This window comes from Pholcus phalangioides, unplaced genomic scaffold (assembly GCF_987345545.1).
Source record: "Pholcus phalangioides strain wild (caught in Gottingen) unplaced genomic scaffold, Ppha-v1.0 ptg000008l_1, whole genome shotgun sequence".
NCBI classification, from domain to species: Eukaryota; Metazoa; Arthropoda; class Arachnida; order Araneae; family Pholcidae; genus Pholcus; species Pholcus phalangioides.
The window spans coordinates 51,527,985-51,547,761 of NW_028301601.1; the positions used below are offsets into that span (position 1 = coordinate 51,527,985).

At 37.8% G+C, this 19,777-nt stretch overlaps 1 pseudogene across 1 annotated transcript; it reads right to left on the minus strand.

Annotated features, from left to right (window-relative positions):
• Positions 1 to 3,124: 3,124 nt before the first annotated feature.
• On the minus strand, positions 3,125 to 19,286 carry LOC149084475 (astacin-like metalloprotease toxin 5; annotated as a pseudogene). Its single transcript, XR_016192979.1, has 6 exons — positions 19,181 to 19,286; positions 13,663 to 13,739; positions 13,464 to 13,539; positions 13,237 to 13,356; positions 11,005 to 11,180; positions 3,125 to 3,366 (listed from the first exon to the last, which is right to left on the minus strand). The product of XR_016192979.1 is annotated as an astacin-like metalloprotease toxin 5 (transcript).
• Positions 19,287 to 19,777: the final 491 nt, after the last annotated feature.

The window sequence follows — 19,777 nt, forward strand, 5'->3', positions numbered from 1 at the left end:
ACGATGTAATGGTTCACGGAATCTTTGCCCCCGACATTTTGCCTCCGGTCACTCATGCGATCATTCACTTGGTCACTCATTCCATCACGCACTTGTTCATTATTACGGTCACTCACTTGGTCATCATTTCGGTTACTCATATGGTCACTAACTATATCACTCATACAGTGAACTACACAGTTACTCACTTGGAAACTCAAAGAAACACTCACTCGGTCACTCATTCGGTCACCCATATGGTCAATCACTCAGTAACTCCCCATGGACACTCATATCGTCACTCACCTGGTTACTCATACAATCAATCATATGGTCAATCACTTGGTCACTCATTTTGTCACTCCTACAATCACTCACTTGGTCAATCATACAATTACTCATATGGCTAATCACTCGCTCACTCACTTTGACACTTACACGGTCAATCACTCGGTTACTTACTTGATCACTCATGCAGTGAATCACTCGTTCACTCGTGTGGTTAATCACTTAGTCACTGATACGGTCAATCACTCACTTTGAATCTCGTAGAAGCAATCACTCAATCACTCACTTTGAAACTCGTAGAAGCAATCACTCAATCACTCACTTTGAAACTCGTAGAAGCAATCACTCAATCACTCACTTTGGAACTCGTACAAGCAATCACTCGGTTACTTACTTGATCACTCATGCAGTGAATCACTCGTTCACTCGTGTGGTTAATCACTTAGTCACTGATACGGTCAATCACTCACTTTGAAACTCGTACAAGCAATCACTCAATCACTCACTTTGGAACTCGTACAAGCAATCACTCGGTCACTCATGTGATCAATCACTTGGTCGCACATACGATCAATCACTTAGTCATTCTCTTGGTCACTCATACGCTTAATTAATCAGTCACTTACTTGGAAACTCTTATAAGCATTCAGTCGGTCACACACTTGTTCACTCATACGGTCAACCACTCAATTACTCGCTTGGATACTGGTACCGCCACACACTTGGTCACTCATACAATCGTTCATATGCTCAATCAATCGGTCACTCACTTGGACACCCATACTGTCACTCACTCATACAGTCAATCCCACGCTCATAGATACTGTCGCTCACGTGGTCAGTCATTCTGTCACTCACTTAGTTCATTTGTACGGTCACCCACTCACTCTTAAGGCCGATTTCACATTCACACACACTTGGTCCCTCACATGGTCACTTATCCACTTATATGGTCACTCACACAGTTAGTCACTCATGCTTGCGGGGCAGGTGAAATATCAGGTGCGAAAATTTCGGGGGCGAAACGTCCCAGAAGGCCAAATGTACCGAGGCGAAATTTCCGGGGATGAAATGTGACGGGGACGAAACGTTCCTCCAAGGGCGAAATTTCCGGATCCCGGATGTAATCATATCGGGAATATAGAAAATACAAATTCTCCTAGTCTCGATATTCCTGACGTCATCTTCATCGTCCAGGTGGGAGTGACTCCCAGGCAGACGGCCGAGAGAGAACCCACCTGTGATTATGACCAATGCGGTAATAGAAGAATTCATCTTGTTAATATGGTAATTTAATACCATATATTTGCACATTTTTGTGTATATTATATTTGCACCTATTTATAGTATTTAGTGCTTCTCAGCTGGAATTACAGGAGATGCGTCTATTGTATGGCACAGGCCCATGTTGAATAATATTATTGTTGTGATTATCACACCCGCCGGTGATGGTAGGGGTTTAGCGATTTTCTTGAAGCACAAAACTCGGAGATGTCGTTGCGAGGAGTGTCCGTGCCTGTAATACCCTGCTTGGTACGCTCTTCGGGCTTAAACATTGCCCGGTTCGTCCAGAGCACTCACACCCCTTGGGGTACCCGGCTTATATCTCCCAGCGGGAGTATGTTTGGTGATGACGTGAAGAGACGCCCATCGAGAGAGGTCGTTTGCTCAGAATACTTCAAATGCTAAATAATAATAAAAGTATATTATAATAGATCAATGTTTTCTCACGCACTAATCATTTCTGTTATAACTCTATTCTATAATAAAAATATTATACCCTGCTTTAAAATATTAAAATGTTCGAAAATTTCAGGATAAAGCAATGGGTGAGGGGGGTCACACGGACCCCTTCCCGTCACTCTAGTATTGTCCCGCGCCCCATCTTTCATCGATAGGATCGGGGACTTTCAATCGTCACGAATGAACTGATCTGTTTGATAATTACTATTATACTGTATACATTTCGGTTCAGTCAAAAAAGATAAATAGGAGCTCCATACCCACACCATCATCACGTTCTTGCTTTTTTTCCTCCCTCTTGTGTAAGTTTTCTTTTATTCTAAGTGCAGTTATACCTCGGCTAACGAAGATAATTCATTCCGGATTCATGTTCGTTAGCTGAAACGTGATTTCCTATAGGTTTCTATGGAAAATCCTTTAGTTCGTTCCAGGTATAGCCCAAAATTTAAATATACGTTTCTTTAAAACACCAAGGAGTGGTACAAAATAGGCGAATTAATCGAGACTCTCTATCACTGAGAGAAAAATTTGGTGTCTCGAATACAATGAAAAACGTGAAATTGTATTTCGTGCTCTTGCAAATAAATGCATGCATTGGTTAAATACATTTTCCTGTGAACGGAATGACGAAAAAGTCATTGGATAATTGTATTTCAGCTTAAAATACATTTTGAAGAAGTCGAAACACTCACCGAAATCCACCAAACATCAGTATTTCCAAAACACGTAAATTCAGTAACTTTGTATAATACATATTTCTTTTGTTCTTTTGAATGCGTATCTATGCAATAACTATGTATTTTCACGACTTTAAATGTATTTCATATTGCCAGAATTCCATTGATATTCAAATAAAGAGTTATTTAAGTTATTGTTAATTCTATACAGTATATTTAAACGTGAACCCCCCCCCCCCAGAGTCCGATACGGCCACCCCGCTTTGCTAGACTTTTTTTTTTGTCCCGCGAGCGAGTGTCCGCAAAAGAGGGTTTTTTTTACTGTATTTCTATTACTTGGGTTGGGGTCACCGTTCGGTTAAGATGTATTTTGATTACAATGAAATAAGTAAAAACATCCAAAGGTAAAAACACATTTTTATTCTATAGACCAAAGATCGTATTCAGTTTCTACATCCGTACAGCTGCCTAGCTCGATAGATATCACTCCTGCTGAGTCCATGTTTCCAGTATGCATTAGGAATTGGTCTGCCTGGTATCTTTGAAGTCATCGTCTTCCAACCTGCTCGTTGATTCTTACTGAAGAAGGTCTCACCGTACAACATGACCGAATCGAAGTCGAACCTGTCGTACAATCTGTTCTGATGAGGCTGCAGTTTCCCGAACTGAGATACGGCGTCTGAAAGATGAAGTAAAGTTCATATTCGTTTGCGTTTATGTACAGTTTGCCTACAATTAGAGTTAACGTACTCTCTGAGTGAAGTTTTTCTCAAAATATAAAATTTCTGGAAATGCTCTAATATTTTTAGTTCATTCTGAAAATACTTCTAATAATTCTGCAAATGTTTTTCATTGATCATTAAATTTTATTAATCACGGAATACGTTTTTCCCACACAATTATGAAATTATTTCTTCTGATAATTCTGAAATTATCTCTCATTGATATCGAAATTATTTTTTCCGAAAATTCTGAAATGATTTTTTCTGATGATTCTGAAATTATCGCTCATTGATTCTGAAATGATTTTTTCTGATGATTCTGAAATTATCGCTCATTGATTCTGAAATTATCTCTTCTGATGATTCTGAAATTATATCTCATTGATCCTGAAATTATCTCTCATTGATCCTGAAATTATTTCTCTCATTAGTTCTGAAAGTATTTTTGAATTGTAATTCTATCAGTATACGAAACATGATACGCCCGACCCATCCATTAGGATATACGGTCACTGTAGATCAGACGTCGAGAGAGCAATCCTTAGCGGATTAACTGAGCGAATGGAATCAATAAAATTCCTTTTTTTTTTTCCTTTTCCCTTTTTTTCGGCTCCCAAATTGGTAAAACGTGTTAGTGCGGGGTGATATTCCCCAGGCGCCAAGCCACAAATCAGCCAATACTGGTGCTTAATCGCCTATAAACAACATATCTCAGTAGGCAATAAATAAACATCGTCCCAGAGAACCAACTCATCAGTGGGACTATGTTAAAACAGTGATACAATCATTTTCACTATCAAAAATTATAATTGGTTCCAAGTTGATAAAATTCCCTGTTAATTCTAGGTCAGACTCATGTAACCCATAAAATCGTTACTATTTATGATCAACAATTGGAATCTAACCTGGTTGGCAATGTTCTATTATCATGTATTAGAATGTCTCTCCAAACAATTAAGAACAAGGTGTTACAAACTATCCAACACAACAACACATTCTCAGACAAGTTGCGGGACGGTTAATTATACTAAGGATCTCCACATACCAGATATATGATCGATCTATCAAAGACCTTGCATCAGTTTGTAGGGTCAGAATAGGGCAAAAACCCATTTTCTTTCCCAAAGACTACCCATGAAGGGCAACAAGGTATTAGTGGTTATTTATACCATTTCACCAGCGATCCTTTTAAAGGTCTTTACATGTTATGAACATATCCTGTGTTATACATATTTGCATATTATATCATAGATCATACAGACACAATTCTCAAAGACAATGATGACATGGTCGCAACAAATCCATTCAGTATTCAAATATGTAGTCGCAATAGTTGTTTTACAACCATTGCTATCTAAACATTCTTTTGTTAGATGTTAAAAGCACAAATATTATTTACCTTATATAGTTCACATATTAAATTTATAAATACAATCATCCGTTAGTTTCTATCTGTGTGCATTAAAAGTATCCATTAATCATCTTCCGACATTCATCTACTGGTGGTTCTACCAGTCCTTGTTACCTTAGTAATCTTCTACCAATCAATCATGTTTCTTACCAAAGAAATACAAGTTATTGTCAATGCTCACAAAATGTTTTACATATATTACATCCTTCAAAACACACATATTTTCTTTCCCAGAAAGTCGTTACCACAATACCTAAGTCATTTAAATAACGATTCCATCAGTTCAATTATCATTTTACAGTAATTACTGCTAAATATTATTCATATTCAAATTATTGAAATTATAAAATTCTACAAAATTACAAAATGTAAAAAAATTATTATCGAGAGAACAATTGTCAATCACATTATTATTCACAGACATTTGTCACAGAGCAAACAGACATCTTGATCCTCTATATATACCATCCATACTGTCCCACCCCTCTCCCTCTTCCTTACTCGAGCTGCTCCTGAATCTTCCATGATCGTGTCCAGTCACTTTTATTATTTGCGAATCGATCACACAAGTGGCGCTGGTGTGAATTCACTGCCAGTACTCACAATATATGATCATTGATTCTTTAATGATTCTGGTCAGTAATTCTTTTATTCTTCTGTTTTTCAACAAAATTTTCAGTTCCAAGTCTCTCATGTTTCTAGGAATTGTCTTCTCTCTCTCCTCTTTCCAGTATTGACACTCGTAAATATAGTGTCTTCTTCGTGTATTTGTGTCTCCACAAAATACACATAAGCTACTTCTCCCATGGTGCCAACCTTGGTAATAACCAAGTGCACCGTGTTCTGTTAAGAGTTGATTAATGTAAAAGTCGCCCAGTGTTCTTTTCGTTCCAACCCCTGGATAAATTGCATATACAGAGCGTCCTTTTGTTGTTGTGTCCCATTTCCTTTGCCATTCCCTGATGTTTTCCTTCTTCAGTTTAGTCTTGATCTGTGCTTTACTATATTTGGTTGCAAGATCAATTTGGCTATGTAGTGTTCCAGATTTTGCCAATTTGTCCACATATTCGTTATGTTTGTTACCCGTGTGGGCCTTGACCCAATGCAAATTTACTACCCTTTGGAGACATATCTCTTTAATTATTTTAGTTTCTTCTTCATACCTGTCTGGTCTTTTCAACGTATTCAGACACGACATGGAGTCGGTATAAAGGTCTACTTCTTCGATTCTCATCGATTCTATTCTTTCCAAAGCCATTTTAATTGCTAATAATTCAGCTCTATACACCGTGGTGTTATCTGATAGTCGTTTTACTTCTTCCTCAAATATTATTCCATCTTTAAGGATTACAAAAGCGCAAGCAGTTCTCTCCTCCATTCTCGAGCCATCCGTGAATACTTCCCATCCTTGTTCTCTATTGATCTTACTATTCCATGTTAAGCTTCGCATTTTCCATGGCTCTTCAAAGTGAATTGGCCCGTGATAAATGTCATTAGGGGATATTTCTTCTCCATGTACCCGAATATTTTCTCTTCGCGTATACAACAAAAAAATTTTCTTATTACTTTGTGCTATTAAATACAATGGTATACATCCTGCTAGTACTTCTAAAGCATCGTCCGATACGGATTTATAGCACTTTGTAATTGCCAATAGTGGTTTTCTTTGTATTTGGGTTAGTTTAGTTTTCAGGTATAGCAGATCTCGATACTAGATTTCGCAACCATATAATATGGTTTTTTGAATACAAGTTAGATATATTTCCTTCATAATCTTTGGGGATATACCCCAATCATTTGAGATTATTCTTCTAATTTTGTATGTCATTCCAATGACCTTTTTGTGTACCTCCCTTAGGTGACCAGTGAAGTTCATGTTATAATCAAGTCTTATTCCGAGGTATCTGATGTTATTGCTATATTGCAGTCTACGTCCATGCATATAAATTGGTGGCTTTCTCTCCACCTCTTTACCATATTTGAATATGCAATAGTTACTCTTTTCATAATTTATTTCGAGTTGGTATTTTATTGTCCATCGATATATCCTTTCAAGAATATCCTCACTGTATCGCTGAAAAGAGCTATAACTTTTTGAAGTCATTGTTACCACTAGGTCATCTGCAAAAGCCTGAATTGTTTCTTGTTCGTTTAGTTCCATTTGTAATAGTTCATTTACATATAGTGACCACAATATCGGTCCCATGGATGATCCCTGTGGGACCCCCATATTGTAGTGATGTATAGTTCCATTGGTCTCATTTAATATACTTCTGTTACTCAAGAAGTCCATTATTACACCTCTTGAGTATTTATCAAGACCCATATTCGTAAGTATATATCCAGTTTGTTCTGTCGAGACACTGTTGAAGGCATTTTTCATATCTAGTCCAATGACACAAGTGTAATTCGGTTTACCTTTTTGTTCAATGTTGGTCATTATGGTTCCTACCAATTGATCTAGTGCCAAGAGCGCGTTCCTTCCTCTTCTGAATCCAAATTGTTTCTCTGAAGTTAAACCATGTTTTTCTAAAAAGCAGATCAATCTATTCGTTATAATTTTATCATATAGTTTCCCCCAAACTGAAAGCAAGCATATAGGTCTATATGATCCCGGTAATCTACTATCTTTGTCTTCCTTGGGTATAAATGCTACTCTTGCCCTTTTCCAGACTGTTGGGAAGGACCCCTCCTCAAGACACTTATTATATATGTCTTTAAACCATGTTTCATTCGATATGAACAGTTCTTCCACTATTCCGGCTGTGATGCCATCCGGACCTGGAGCCTTGTCTTTTCCAGTTTGCTGCAAGGCCAGCTTGATCTCTTCAAGCGTAATCTCATGAAACTCTTCTTCATTGTTTGCTTCATTTAAAGAAGTTCCCATATTATATTCCATGTTCTCTACGATTCTAAAGTGATGTCTAATTAAGGTTGTAACTGTATCTTCATAGTTGTTAGTCAGGCCCCCATCAGGTTTAAATATTCCTCTCCTGGCGGTGTTTCTCTCCAGTTTGTTATGGATTATTCTATCTTTTACTCCATGAGAGTCTTTTTCCGTTAGCCTTCCCAGATATCCTCGAAAGTTCTCTATTTTTTCCTTACGTAGCATGCTCCTATACCTACTCCTCTCAATGATAAACCTCTGTTTTTTCAACCGCCGTAATTCATCATCTCTTTCCTTTTGGTGTAGTCTCCGAAGAGCCCTTACATAACTTCTCTGCACCTGCAGTCTATCATTCCACCACGGTGCGTCCTTCTTTATCCTTGTCCATTTTTTCCTACAAGTCCTAGCCAATCCATAGATTTCCCCCTGCAGTCGCTCAATCAATACGTTCATGTCTATATTATTACTTGGCTTGTTCTCATCTTTTCTAGTTAATTCGTAGAGACCCGATCGCAGTTTTAATAAATCGAGTTCTCCAATTTTAAAATTTTTCTTTATGTAATTTCTAGTCAGGCCCGTTGTAATTTCATAGGTGATAATCATGTGGTCACTCAGGGTTACCTGGTCCAACACCTTCCATTCCACAATTTTTTTTCTATTCATGTTCTTTATTATTGTCAGATCTATCCAACTTTCACCTCTGGTACTTCGGAAAGTCGGCAGACTGTTTTGGTCATTAATAACTATGAGTCCTAACTGGTTTATCAATTCTTCCACCGCTTCCCCTCTAGGGTCTGTTGGTCTTGGGCTCCACATAGGGGATTTTGCATTAAAATCGCCATTTATGATGATCTCTGATTGATCATAGTTATATATAATTGTTCTAATGACATTTAGGTAAATATGTATGTCCGTGGTGGGGTCACAGTAGACAGAGATAAAAACAAGTGATCTCATGTTATCCCTCATCTCTATAGCCACCAGATTTGCATCACTCCTCACCACGAAAACATTTTCTGTCAAGTTGTACAATAAAATTCCCGCTCTAGGAGTTGAGCTTGCGCTCACAATTTCTATTTCTTCATCGAAGCCATTTATTTTATTGTCGAGTATATATGGGTCATTTATGCTCACTAATTTCAATCCTTGTGAGATTATGTCTCTATTAAGTTGGTCTGTTGCTGCGATACAGTGATTCAAGTTCAAGTGACCACACTTTATCTTCATTTCCGGTGTGTTAGGCATAGTCTATGCGTTCTCTTAATCTCTGGGTCTCTTTAATATATGTTGGACAATTCCTATCTCTTACTGGGTGATTATTATCGATCTTTGTACCTAATTTGTCGTTCTGTCTTTTGCAGTTGCAGCAGGTTTCTTCTGTTGTACATTTGTCACTTTTATGGTCTGTTCCACCACAGTTGTCACACCTTTCTGGCCCTCGACAGTACTTGCTTATGTGTCCAAACGCTAAACAGCGAAAGCAGTGTTGTATTCTCAAGTATTCCCTGCATGTCACTGAGGTCCATCCCAGGAAAACCCTATTCATATTAGTTAGGGTTCGAAAATTTCCCGGATCCATTTCTACTATCCAATTAGATGTACCGTCTCTGTTTCTGTTTGGATAACTATATTTAACGTTGATCACTGCATCCTCCTTTAGGTCATTTTGTATTTTAATACACTGTGTTATATTCGATTCATTAATGGTGTTGTCCACCCCATAAATTATCAGTTGGGGTTTCTTACGCTGGGGTTTCGTACACGTATATTTTTCTGTAAGTACATCCTGTCTGGAGAAGTGGTCTATTAATCTATCAATATCATTGTCTTTTGTTAACTCCACAAACATGCCTCCTTTCTTAGTCGTCCATGTCTGTTTTATAGGCATCTTTAGGTCCTGAAGTTTGAGATTTTCTCTTATAACGTTTCTCGTAAATTCTGGTGTCACATCCTCTTTTGGTGAGAGGTTTATCAGGTGTCTAGTTGTAGTTGTGGGTTTGCTTTTGGTTCCTATATTTTTTACTTTCTGAATGCCCTTTTCTGCGTCTCCGTCCTTAACCTTATCTGCGTAAGTTTTCCCAAACTGGCTTTGAACATTCCTCTTTAATTCGTCAAATTCTTTTCTCAATCTATTTGTTTCAACACTTTGTTGGCATATTGTTGATTCTAGTCTCTTTTCTCTAAGCCAAGAGCTGAGCATTTCCTGTTGCCTTTCCACCAGGTCGTTGACCAATTTGAGTTGTGCCGCTGTTTCGCTGGCTCCACCCTGCCTTGATTTCTCAATTTTTGTAATTAGGTTACTCAGTATTTCCTTTACCCTAAGTTGGCATGTTTCCATTTTCCTACCAATGGTGTCTATCGCCTCAATTTCATCGGTTTGACACTGACTGTCATTCATTTTAACGTTTTGCCCCTATCTCTGAACAATGTCCCGTATTTTGTCCTGCTTAAATTTTTTTTTTTGTCAGATATGGTCAAACGTAATTGTGTTCTCTGGGACCTAGGCTCTCATATAAGCGCATGTCTCGATATTTCAATTTTAGAATATGGTCAACAATTTTCTCTGTCACTATATCGATATTCCTCGGCCAAGTGTTTGTTTACAAACAATGGATGTAAACAAAGGGACATCAATTCTTACTAATATCAATAATTCAGTTCCATATGCTTGACAATAGATATTAATCGATTCCTTGACTCACCGGTCTGCGCTTGACACCTGGCGCTTCTGTGGACCCCTGAACTAGGGGGTAAGCCCGATGGTATGGCTTTCCACGCCACACAACACACTTCTTCACGAGGTCTACGCCCCGTTGCACTAATTTCCAATTATCCTAAATATGGATGGTTTTCATACGCTGAAACTCTCACGTATCACTCTTGTGCTGTTCACGAACACTAATAATTCATAATCCTGAATAATTACCAGTATTTTCACAAAATAACAACTATCCTCAGGAGCTCAGAAATCACGTACGCATATGTACGCATAGACGGTCTACTAGTATGTATTCTATCAGTATGTAATTCTGGAATGCATTTTTTCATTGAAAGTTTTTAAGCAGCATTCCTATGCATTCTATAACTACGTAAGCATTTTCGACGGCGGGAACTTCTAAAAGCTTCTAGAGCCCTATGTGGCCCCTGGGATTTTGCTTTCAAAACCCTTGATTTCGAGATCGAGATAATAGCCACAGTACGATATAAGCTTTTAAAATGTGATAGTTAAGGTAACAGTGAATAAAAGAAACATACAATTCATTTTATATCAAATTAATTATCACGATAACTGCTTACTTGGAGTAATGTTGTTCCAGTGGATATTGATGTAATTATCTCTGTCGGATCTCGAATGTTCGTGGTAGAATCCCACTGCGTGCATCAATTCGTGAACCACGGTCGAGTGCACGTAACACCCAGCACCAAGTGAAAGAGGTTGTGCTCACATTGCCCGGCCGATGTAGCTGTAGCACCTGAGACAGAGAACATTCAACACAACTAGAACAATTCAATATTTGCATAAATATATATATATTTGGAATAAAGTTTATTTTTAGAAAGTTAAAACCAAGGGCTGGCTGATGTTGGTTTTCTTAGTGTGAAATGTGAGTGCGATTAGTGCCACCTCAACACGTTACATGCATAACGTGAAGACCTACTGCAATGTGTAACGTGATTTCAAGAGTGCTACCTTAATTACCCACGAATAATCCACTTTAGCTCAGGGCCGCAACTGAAAACAAAATTTTACATTGTTGCCTGGGGGCAAGTATTCATTTTAGCGTCCCCAATTCTTCCCTGTGACAACGTACAATCTGTATATTATACGCAAAAAAAATACGGCACAATGAACCTGTTATTTCTTTGCTACTTCGTTAAAGGCGGCTGCAGACCTAACTGTAAGCTTGATTTGTGAGCATGTTCAATGGGTTTGTCCCAAACACCCCCAATTGCTTGGATTATGTCGAGCTTCGGCGAGATGAAGCGCTCTCTTTGGCCGTCTTTGTGCTCGTGTACAAAAAAGAAAAACGCCAACAAAAAATATCACCATCAAGCAGATCTTACTGAAGGACCAAAACTGGTACAAGCTGGGTACGCACCTTACATTTCGCTTGCTCGGGCATGGCTCGTGCGAGCATGCGTAATAAGTATTCATTCAACTTTAAAACGACTTTCACAATTAAAATACTTGCGCAAAAGTTTCTTACAGACGCTCAATCATATTGGAAAATAAGATTGAGTTTGCATGCATGTCAAGCTTGCAGTTACGTGTGTTACCGCCTAAAAAATGAGTGCGTGCAAAGGCGGCTACGCACGCAACTGCAAGCTTTGCAAGCATGCATTAATCTTTCGCATAAGCATGGTCACACACAATATCTCTTTCGCTGCTGCTCGTTGAAAATACGATTGCGCAATCGCGGCTTGCCAAATCATGCATAATCAAAATCCATCTAATTTTCGAATGGCTTCTACTCTCAAAATGATTGCGCAAAATTATCCTGCAGACGCTTGAACGCAGGGCCGCAACTAGGAGGGAGCAGGTGGGTCTCGTGCCCCGGGCACTGGACCAGAGGGGGCGCAAATTTCTTTCTCAAACGTTATCTTCAACATTACAAGAGGGCGCCAAAATGCACACTTGCCCCGTGTGACCAAACATCTAGTTGCGGCCCTGCTTGAGCATGTTCGTACAAAAAGACCAAGACTGCATATTTGCTAAGCTTGTAGTTGCGTGTGTTACCCCCCCCCCCTCCCCTTTAGGCCAAAGCAACCTCTTTTGTCCAATCATACCCTTCTTCAGTAATTTTGTTCTCCCATCGCCACCCAACGCAATCTTACCCATAGCTTCTACCGGCCCTTGGAACATTCCATCGCCCTGGGGGGGGGGGGGGGCGTTAACGCCCACGTTTGAAATCACTGTGCTAGAAACTTGAGTGTTAAGGCGGTTACACACGCAACTATAAGCTAGACAAGCCTTAATCAATCTTTTACATAAGCATGCTCAATATTGCTTTCGTCACAAATTTAAAAAAATATGCTTGCGCAAGCGCGGCTTGCCCAACCATAAGTATAGATAAATTACATTTTGGGTTAGATCATATACATAGGGAAACACGAAAAACGTCAGTACACCGAAATATCTATTGTTCTCTTCGTACTTTGGGTTTACTGGCGGTGTTTCTCGATGTAGATCAAGCATGCATAATCAAAATTCATTCAAGTTTCAAACGGCTTGCACACTCAAAATCTTCTACAGATGGTCAAACATGCCAAACCAAGTGATTAAATATGCGTGCTTCTAGAGCCTGGAGTTAGTGCATTGCTGCCTTCAGACAATAGCCAAGAATTTCAATGGCATCTTCTAGTATAAGGATTTGAAACTAAATTGATTCTGTATTCCGCTCTATATTTGTATATCTTTAGAATATTTCAATTATGACGAATGGTTTCACCACAGAACGTCAAATTTGATTTCATATAATTATATAATGATAGAAACAAAATCTTCACTATATAATCTTGAAAAATTACCCTTGTCCTGCGAAAATTCGAAGGTAGTGAACGTCGTGTCGAGTCGCTGGTCTGAAACGGATACACACACCCTGTCCGAGATGTGTTTCATTGCACCTCTGATCAATGGTGCCCAATTGGCTAGCATCCAAAGTATAATATATTAATCATCAACATGACGAACGCACATTGGACACATATCATAAAACTTCAGATATTACATCAACTGAATGGATTTGTATCTTTACCTAATTCCGGCATGATGCTGTAAGGGATAATGTTGTTTGGCCATCTTGTCGCCAACGTCGTCATTGCATTTCGGTCCTAATAAATGAGACATCATTTGAGTCACCAAGTGATCCACCGAAAGCACAGTAAATGACGATTACTTGTAAATATTCTCACCTATTCGAAATTAGGAATATCAATTCAAGCATCAAAACTCACCGCTTCTGGATCGATTCCCAAGATGTCACCTTCAAACAGATCGGGATTGAACATGGCCGATTCATCGAAATCATCCTCTGGAAGAGAAGAAATATACGCAATCAAATTCGGTTAATGGGGTGAGGATAGAAAAAAGAAATCTATTTCGTACATATCCTCTTATCAACTTATCTATAATACGGTTTTCTCTCTTTCTTTTTTGTGATTTTTTTTCTTCCCTCTTCTACTTTTTTTTGTCTTCGGATTCTTTTTCCTATTCCTAACGTGTGGTTACGTTAAGACAATGGTCATCAATCAAAGATCTAAAATTAGTCACACCGATAATTATAATTGTCCACGTTGTTGCCGTCGGAAAAGAAGTCACCAACTTACGATTCACATCGCTTATAGAATCACAGTGAATTTACAGAATGGGAGCAGGCTTTCGTAAGTCAGGATAGGGTAGCCAGATCATGTGACTGAGAAATCGGGACAACTACTGAACAATAACGCAAATTCACTGATAATAACCGGGATATCTTTAGAAATGAAAGATTCCGTATTGCACGGCTATGTCTAAAATAATTTATTGGCTGTAAAGCCTGGGTCTCGTACGGTTTAGTTCAGTGTTCTTCTAACTTTTTCTCATTGCAGATCACCGAAATAAAGTGAAAATTTTCACGTACCGGTATAAATGCGAGAAATTGTTTGCTTACCGATGAGAAAAAATATTATGAAGGAAATTTTGTATATCTGTAACCTTCAGACTTTATTCTCCGTGCATATAGAATAACATGTCTTGACTGATTCCGCCTCGCCGAGCCGAAGCTATGGATATCAAAAGAAGAAGTTGGTTTCATGGCTTGGAGACTCACTAAGAAAGGGTTTTACGCAATTCGATGCCTAAGAAGGCCAAAAGGGAATTCAAAGGTAACAGAGAAATCAAACCGATCCGAATCAACCGATAACTGAAGCTATAAACATGAAATTTGGCCAGAAGTTGTTTCACGACGTAAAGACCAAGTAAGAAGGTTTTTTTCAAATTCGACACCTAAGAGGATCATAAGATAGTTCAAAGGTAGCATGTAGAAATCACACCAAGTTCAAACCGTTCAATCTATAATCCTATTGATTGAAATTCGTACAAAGGTTTTGTTTCATAACGTAAAGACTGACTTGGAAGGTTTTTTTTTTTTAAATTTGGTACCCATGAGGGGTCACAAGGGTCAAAACAACATAGAGGAATCACGCCGAGCTGAAACTGCTGAAATTCATGAAATTCGGATAGAAGTTTTATTTAATGACGTAAAGACTAACTAAGAAGGGGTCTTTTTTAGAAATTTGACCCGTGAGAAAGTCATAAGAGGGTCCAATAAGGAATCATATGGAGAAATCACGCCGAGCCGAAACCATTGAAGCTATAAATAGAAAATTTGGGCAGTATTTTTTTATTGTTATGTAAAGACTCACTGAGAAGGATTTTTAAAATTTATCGCCCTAACTGGGGTTGTTCAAAGGTTGTACGGAATAATCATCACTGAGCCGAAATCACTCTGACGCCATAAATATGAAACGTTGTTATTATTATATTTCATAATAGTGTCAATTTTATATAGATTCAGCGGTTTTTGCTTGGCGTGATTTCCCTATGTTACCTATAAACCCCCACCCCCTCCCGTATGACCCCCACTTAGGGGTCGAATTTAAAAAAAATCCCTTTTTACATAGTCTTTACGTCATGAATCGAAACTTCTGAGCAAATTTCATGAATTCCAGCAGATTCGGATCAGTGTGATTTATCTGGTACCTTTGAACCCCTCCCTTTATTACCTCCCCCCCCACCCCTTAGGGGTCGAATTTCAAAAAATTCCTTCTTAGTGAGTCTACACTTATGATACGGAACTACTGATAAAATTTGATATTTGTGTAACCTTCAAAGGTTTCGGCTCGACGATGATGAATCTGCCAGCCAGAAAATATATTATACAACTACATGTATATATATCATGCATATACCCACTAAGCTAGGATTTCTGAAAATTCATCCCCCAAGGGGGGGGGGGTCATGATGAGTTCAAATGTTATATTAGGAAATCATCGTTCAGCAATTTTGAGATCACCAAATCCACGCGAGCGAAGCCGCGTGTAACAGCTAGCATTTTACGTTTACACAGCGCCTTGCAATTATAAATAGACTAACCCAGTGAAGCTAGGACTTCTGCTATTTATCGAATTTAAATAAACTATATGATATATATCTTAAAATAAAATTTTTGTTGGATTCAAACTCTAGTGCAGCAGGTAAATGATCAACGTGTAAAATTAAATGACAGGTTTTTTTTGGTATAAATTCGATGCGATATAGTATCGGTCACTTTATTTTTGAGTTGTAACAAAATTTTTTCTTTCAGCAAAACAGTTTTTTATACAACAGAACCATTTGCAAAAATATTGCTTAAAGTAGAAAATGCATGGCATTTACGTTCTATATTACTTTACGATGCTCCTGCCTGGAATGTACGCTAGAAATCCTAATAATATCCCTCTTGAACGTACCACTCCGAAGTTTTACCAGGTCCCTCTTTCGTTCATCAGAAATAAGCATACACGGCAGAGATATCACGATTGAAACAACCATGAATTATTTTCTAAAAGGTTCTCTAGAAACTGCTATGATTCGCCACTCAACTCTGACTATAGACATCTTCGACAAATCCCCAATTAAAATTGCACTGATACTTTTAGACTCAAAAAGTCAAAATATTTTCTTCAGATGTCCAGACCCAATGTCCAAGGTCTTTAACATGTAGTTGTATATTTGACTCAATCTCTTCTCATTTTAGTACTGCTTGAATATATACACTGCATATATGTCATTGTAAATAATTGATGATTACACATATTATATTCCGAATTTTTACCTTATATAAATAAAATGCTATTCATCATTATGATTTTTATCTAGATTATCATATTCATATAGCATAAATCGCATCACTATTGATATGTTGCATCTTCAGTATCTTGCTCATCATGTGATGACTTCATTACCATTTATTCAAACTACTTGATATTATCGCATATAATTAGTTAGCATTAATTATCATCAATATAAGTTATCCATTAGTTCCTGTGGAGGTGGCTGGTAATTCCCGGGGTGAAGATGTACTCACAGAGCCACATTTCTAAGTTTTCCGCCATCTTAGAGATGACTCTTAAATTGTAATCATCCTGATTCTTTTATACCAACCATGGCTTCGATGCACTACCGCATTCAATTGGCATAGGCAGTCATGATGGAAGGGTTTATTAGCTGTTAATTTCCTCATCTACGGCACCCCTACATACGAGTGCGTAGCAAAACCGATATATTGGAGCATAAAATTCACTCCTCCACAAGACCAACCGTGACCCTCCCATGGGATATAAGCTGGTTCTTTTCAGGAAGCAGGTGGAAAAATAGAAAATTCCCACCGGTATGAAGCATGAAAATAAAATTAAAAATTACTTCCTACCGCATGTTTCCAATTTTTTTTGTTGCACATCGCTTCGAAATCAACAATAATTTTATTTCAAGAATTATAGCAGATAGTTCGGTTTTTTTACTCAATAGGAAGCAGCAGAAGTCCCGGAGAGGTCAAAACAATATGCTCGTCCCGGGCATGTAGTAAAAAAATACATGATTGGTCAAATTTTCGTTTGTCGCGGCCAAAGCCGGAACCAGGGGGATACAAGATTCTCAACTGACCAGGGTGGCAAAATTTAAGGGACTGGCAGTTTTAGGTGGGAACAAATAACACTGATATAAAATTGTCAAATTTTAAAGTTGTGGGGGGTGGCAAAATCATGGTTGCCCGCGCAGCAAAAAATCGTAGTCAGGACACTTGCCACGGGCATGTCGGGCAATAAATTTATTTGTCCAGTCCTGTTCACTACTCTTTTATTCTAATAGGAAAAATCCCGTTTTTTTCCCCTAATTTTTTCAACTAAAAGCGTACTTTAATTCCCAATCTGTACTAGAGTCAGGGTCATTTGCATATTTCACTCAATTTTTTTTTCTCGGTGAAATGAAATTTAAATAAACCGCGGACTTTAGCTGTTGTGTGCGCACTGCTTTCTCCGCCGAGTATCGTATATAAGCAATATTTGGCAACTTGGCTGACAATTTTCGAATGGCTTGCGGTTACTTAAAGTTCCAAAAAAGTTTCTGACACGTATTTCATAAAATACAAAAAATAACTTTACCCTGGATCCTTTGAGGTGAAATTTCAAATTGGGGAAATACAGAACATACTGAGGAGAGAGTTCAGATTTTCAAATGCAATGTTTATTGGTCGATTAAAGATGAAATATCATTATTGTCTGGCGATTTTTCTTATCGTTTTGTTTGCAAGTTTTCATTGGTTTCAAAAATCTGTAGTTTTAGGGACTTTACACAATTAATTCTGATCGATTAGTCGAATGTTTGATATATTAATTAGCCAGTGATTCAGCCCCCCCCCCCCTTGCAATCACGAACTAAATATTTCGCCCATAACGTCAGTGAAATTCATTCAGTCTAGTTCACCATGTTTTCTTTCCATTCTCCTCGCCATCACGAAGCTCCATTGTAACCGTATGATCCGAAGTTGCTTTTTTATATACTTCAGTTAGTGGTTTTTTGCAGACATCTGTGCATCTTTCTACTATATATATGTAAGAGCGAAATAGGGGAGTGTGTGTGTAGGTTGAGGGGGAAAAGAGAAATCTACTGTATACCCTCTTATCTACCTATTATACTGTGTGGTTTTGCCTTTTCTTTCTTACTTTTCGTTCACTTTACTTCACTTTTACAAAAGCTTTTACGTGAAGGGGATATTCATAAGATAAATGAACGAGTGTACCATATCAACCGTATTTTATAGGAAGTTCCAGTATTTTACGCGTTTTTACCATCAAGAGTTTTTTATAAATATGTCCCGTTATCTTGATGAAGTTTACTTGAATTTGTAATCTTTATTTAAATCCTGAATGAAAATGGTTTTCATAACTTATAAAAAGTTATAACATATCGTAATTATAACTACAGACGTAGATTTTCACCTCATACATTTCTCATATATATTCAACCATTTTCTTCATGAAATACATTTTCACTCGCTACGCCTTTTAGTATATTCGTCCATTTCCCTGCATCACTAATTTTTCGGCGATATTAATCACAGATGGCGATATTTCTGGAGAAAATTAACGTTATCCCGTACTTTCCCTCGCACTTGGTGACTCGATTTCAAGTATTTTTCTTGATGCAGATCAGATGACCATATAAATAGAAGGTTTTGATCATAATAATATTTTCAGTTTCGAGTAGATAAGATCATTTTAGTTTTTAAATTTCCAAGAGCGATCAGAGTTATTTTTCGCGTCATGGTTTAGTTTGTTGTTAAGTTTGATTACAATTATCTTGATCTCGACTTGAAGTAATTGATATTTTAATTACTTTGAAGTAATTAAAATTTAACAAAAAAATTTACAATGAATAATACGTCAAGAAACTCACTGTCCACAAGAGGGACACACGTAGCATATCCGAACAAAAGCAACGCGAACACCGAAGACACCATGGCACTTGATGCAGTGGGAACAACACTATGATATCCGAATGGCGTTCCTTATGAATATTTATGTGGCTGATACAAATTATGCAAACGTCCCAATGTCGTTATCTTTTCCCACCTGTCGCAACCATCTCATAATCTCACCAGTAAGGATCAAGATGCTCAGCATGTTTCATCTCGAATTAAAATGATTCCGTTCGTTTCCCCTCACTATAAAAATATAAAAACAAATACAGCTTTGGAGGAATATTTAAATTTTAACCTTGACCTACGCATAAAAAGAGTTCTTATTCAGTTGAGATTCCAGAGCGATGTATTTATTTTGGAGGGAGAGTGAGGCCCCATATTTTTCACCCGAGCGAACTTGAATACATTGCACTTGTGGAGAGTGTGAATCCTGGAGATACATCATTATAACCTGCGATAAATATACTGCAATACGAAGTACTGTCTTTGGTGATTCTATTCCTCTCTCAACCCTGAAAATATTTTGCATTTCAACAACGAATACACTACGTGGTTTAATATATACAAATTTA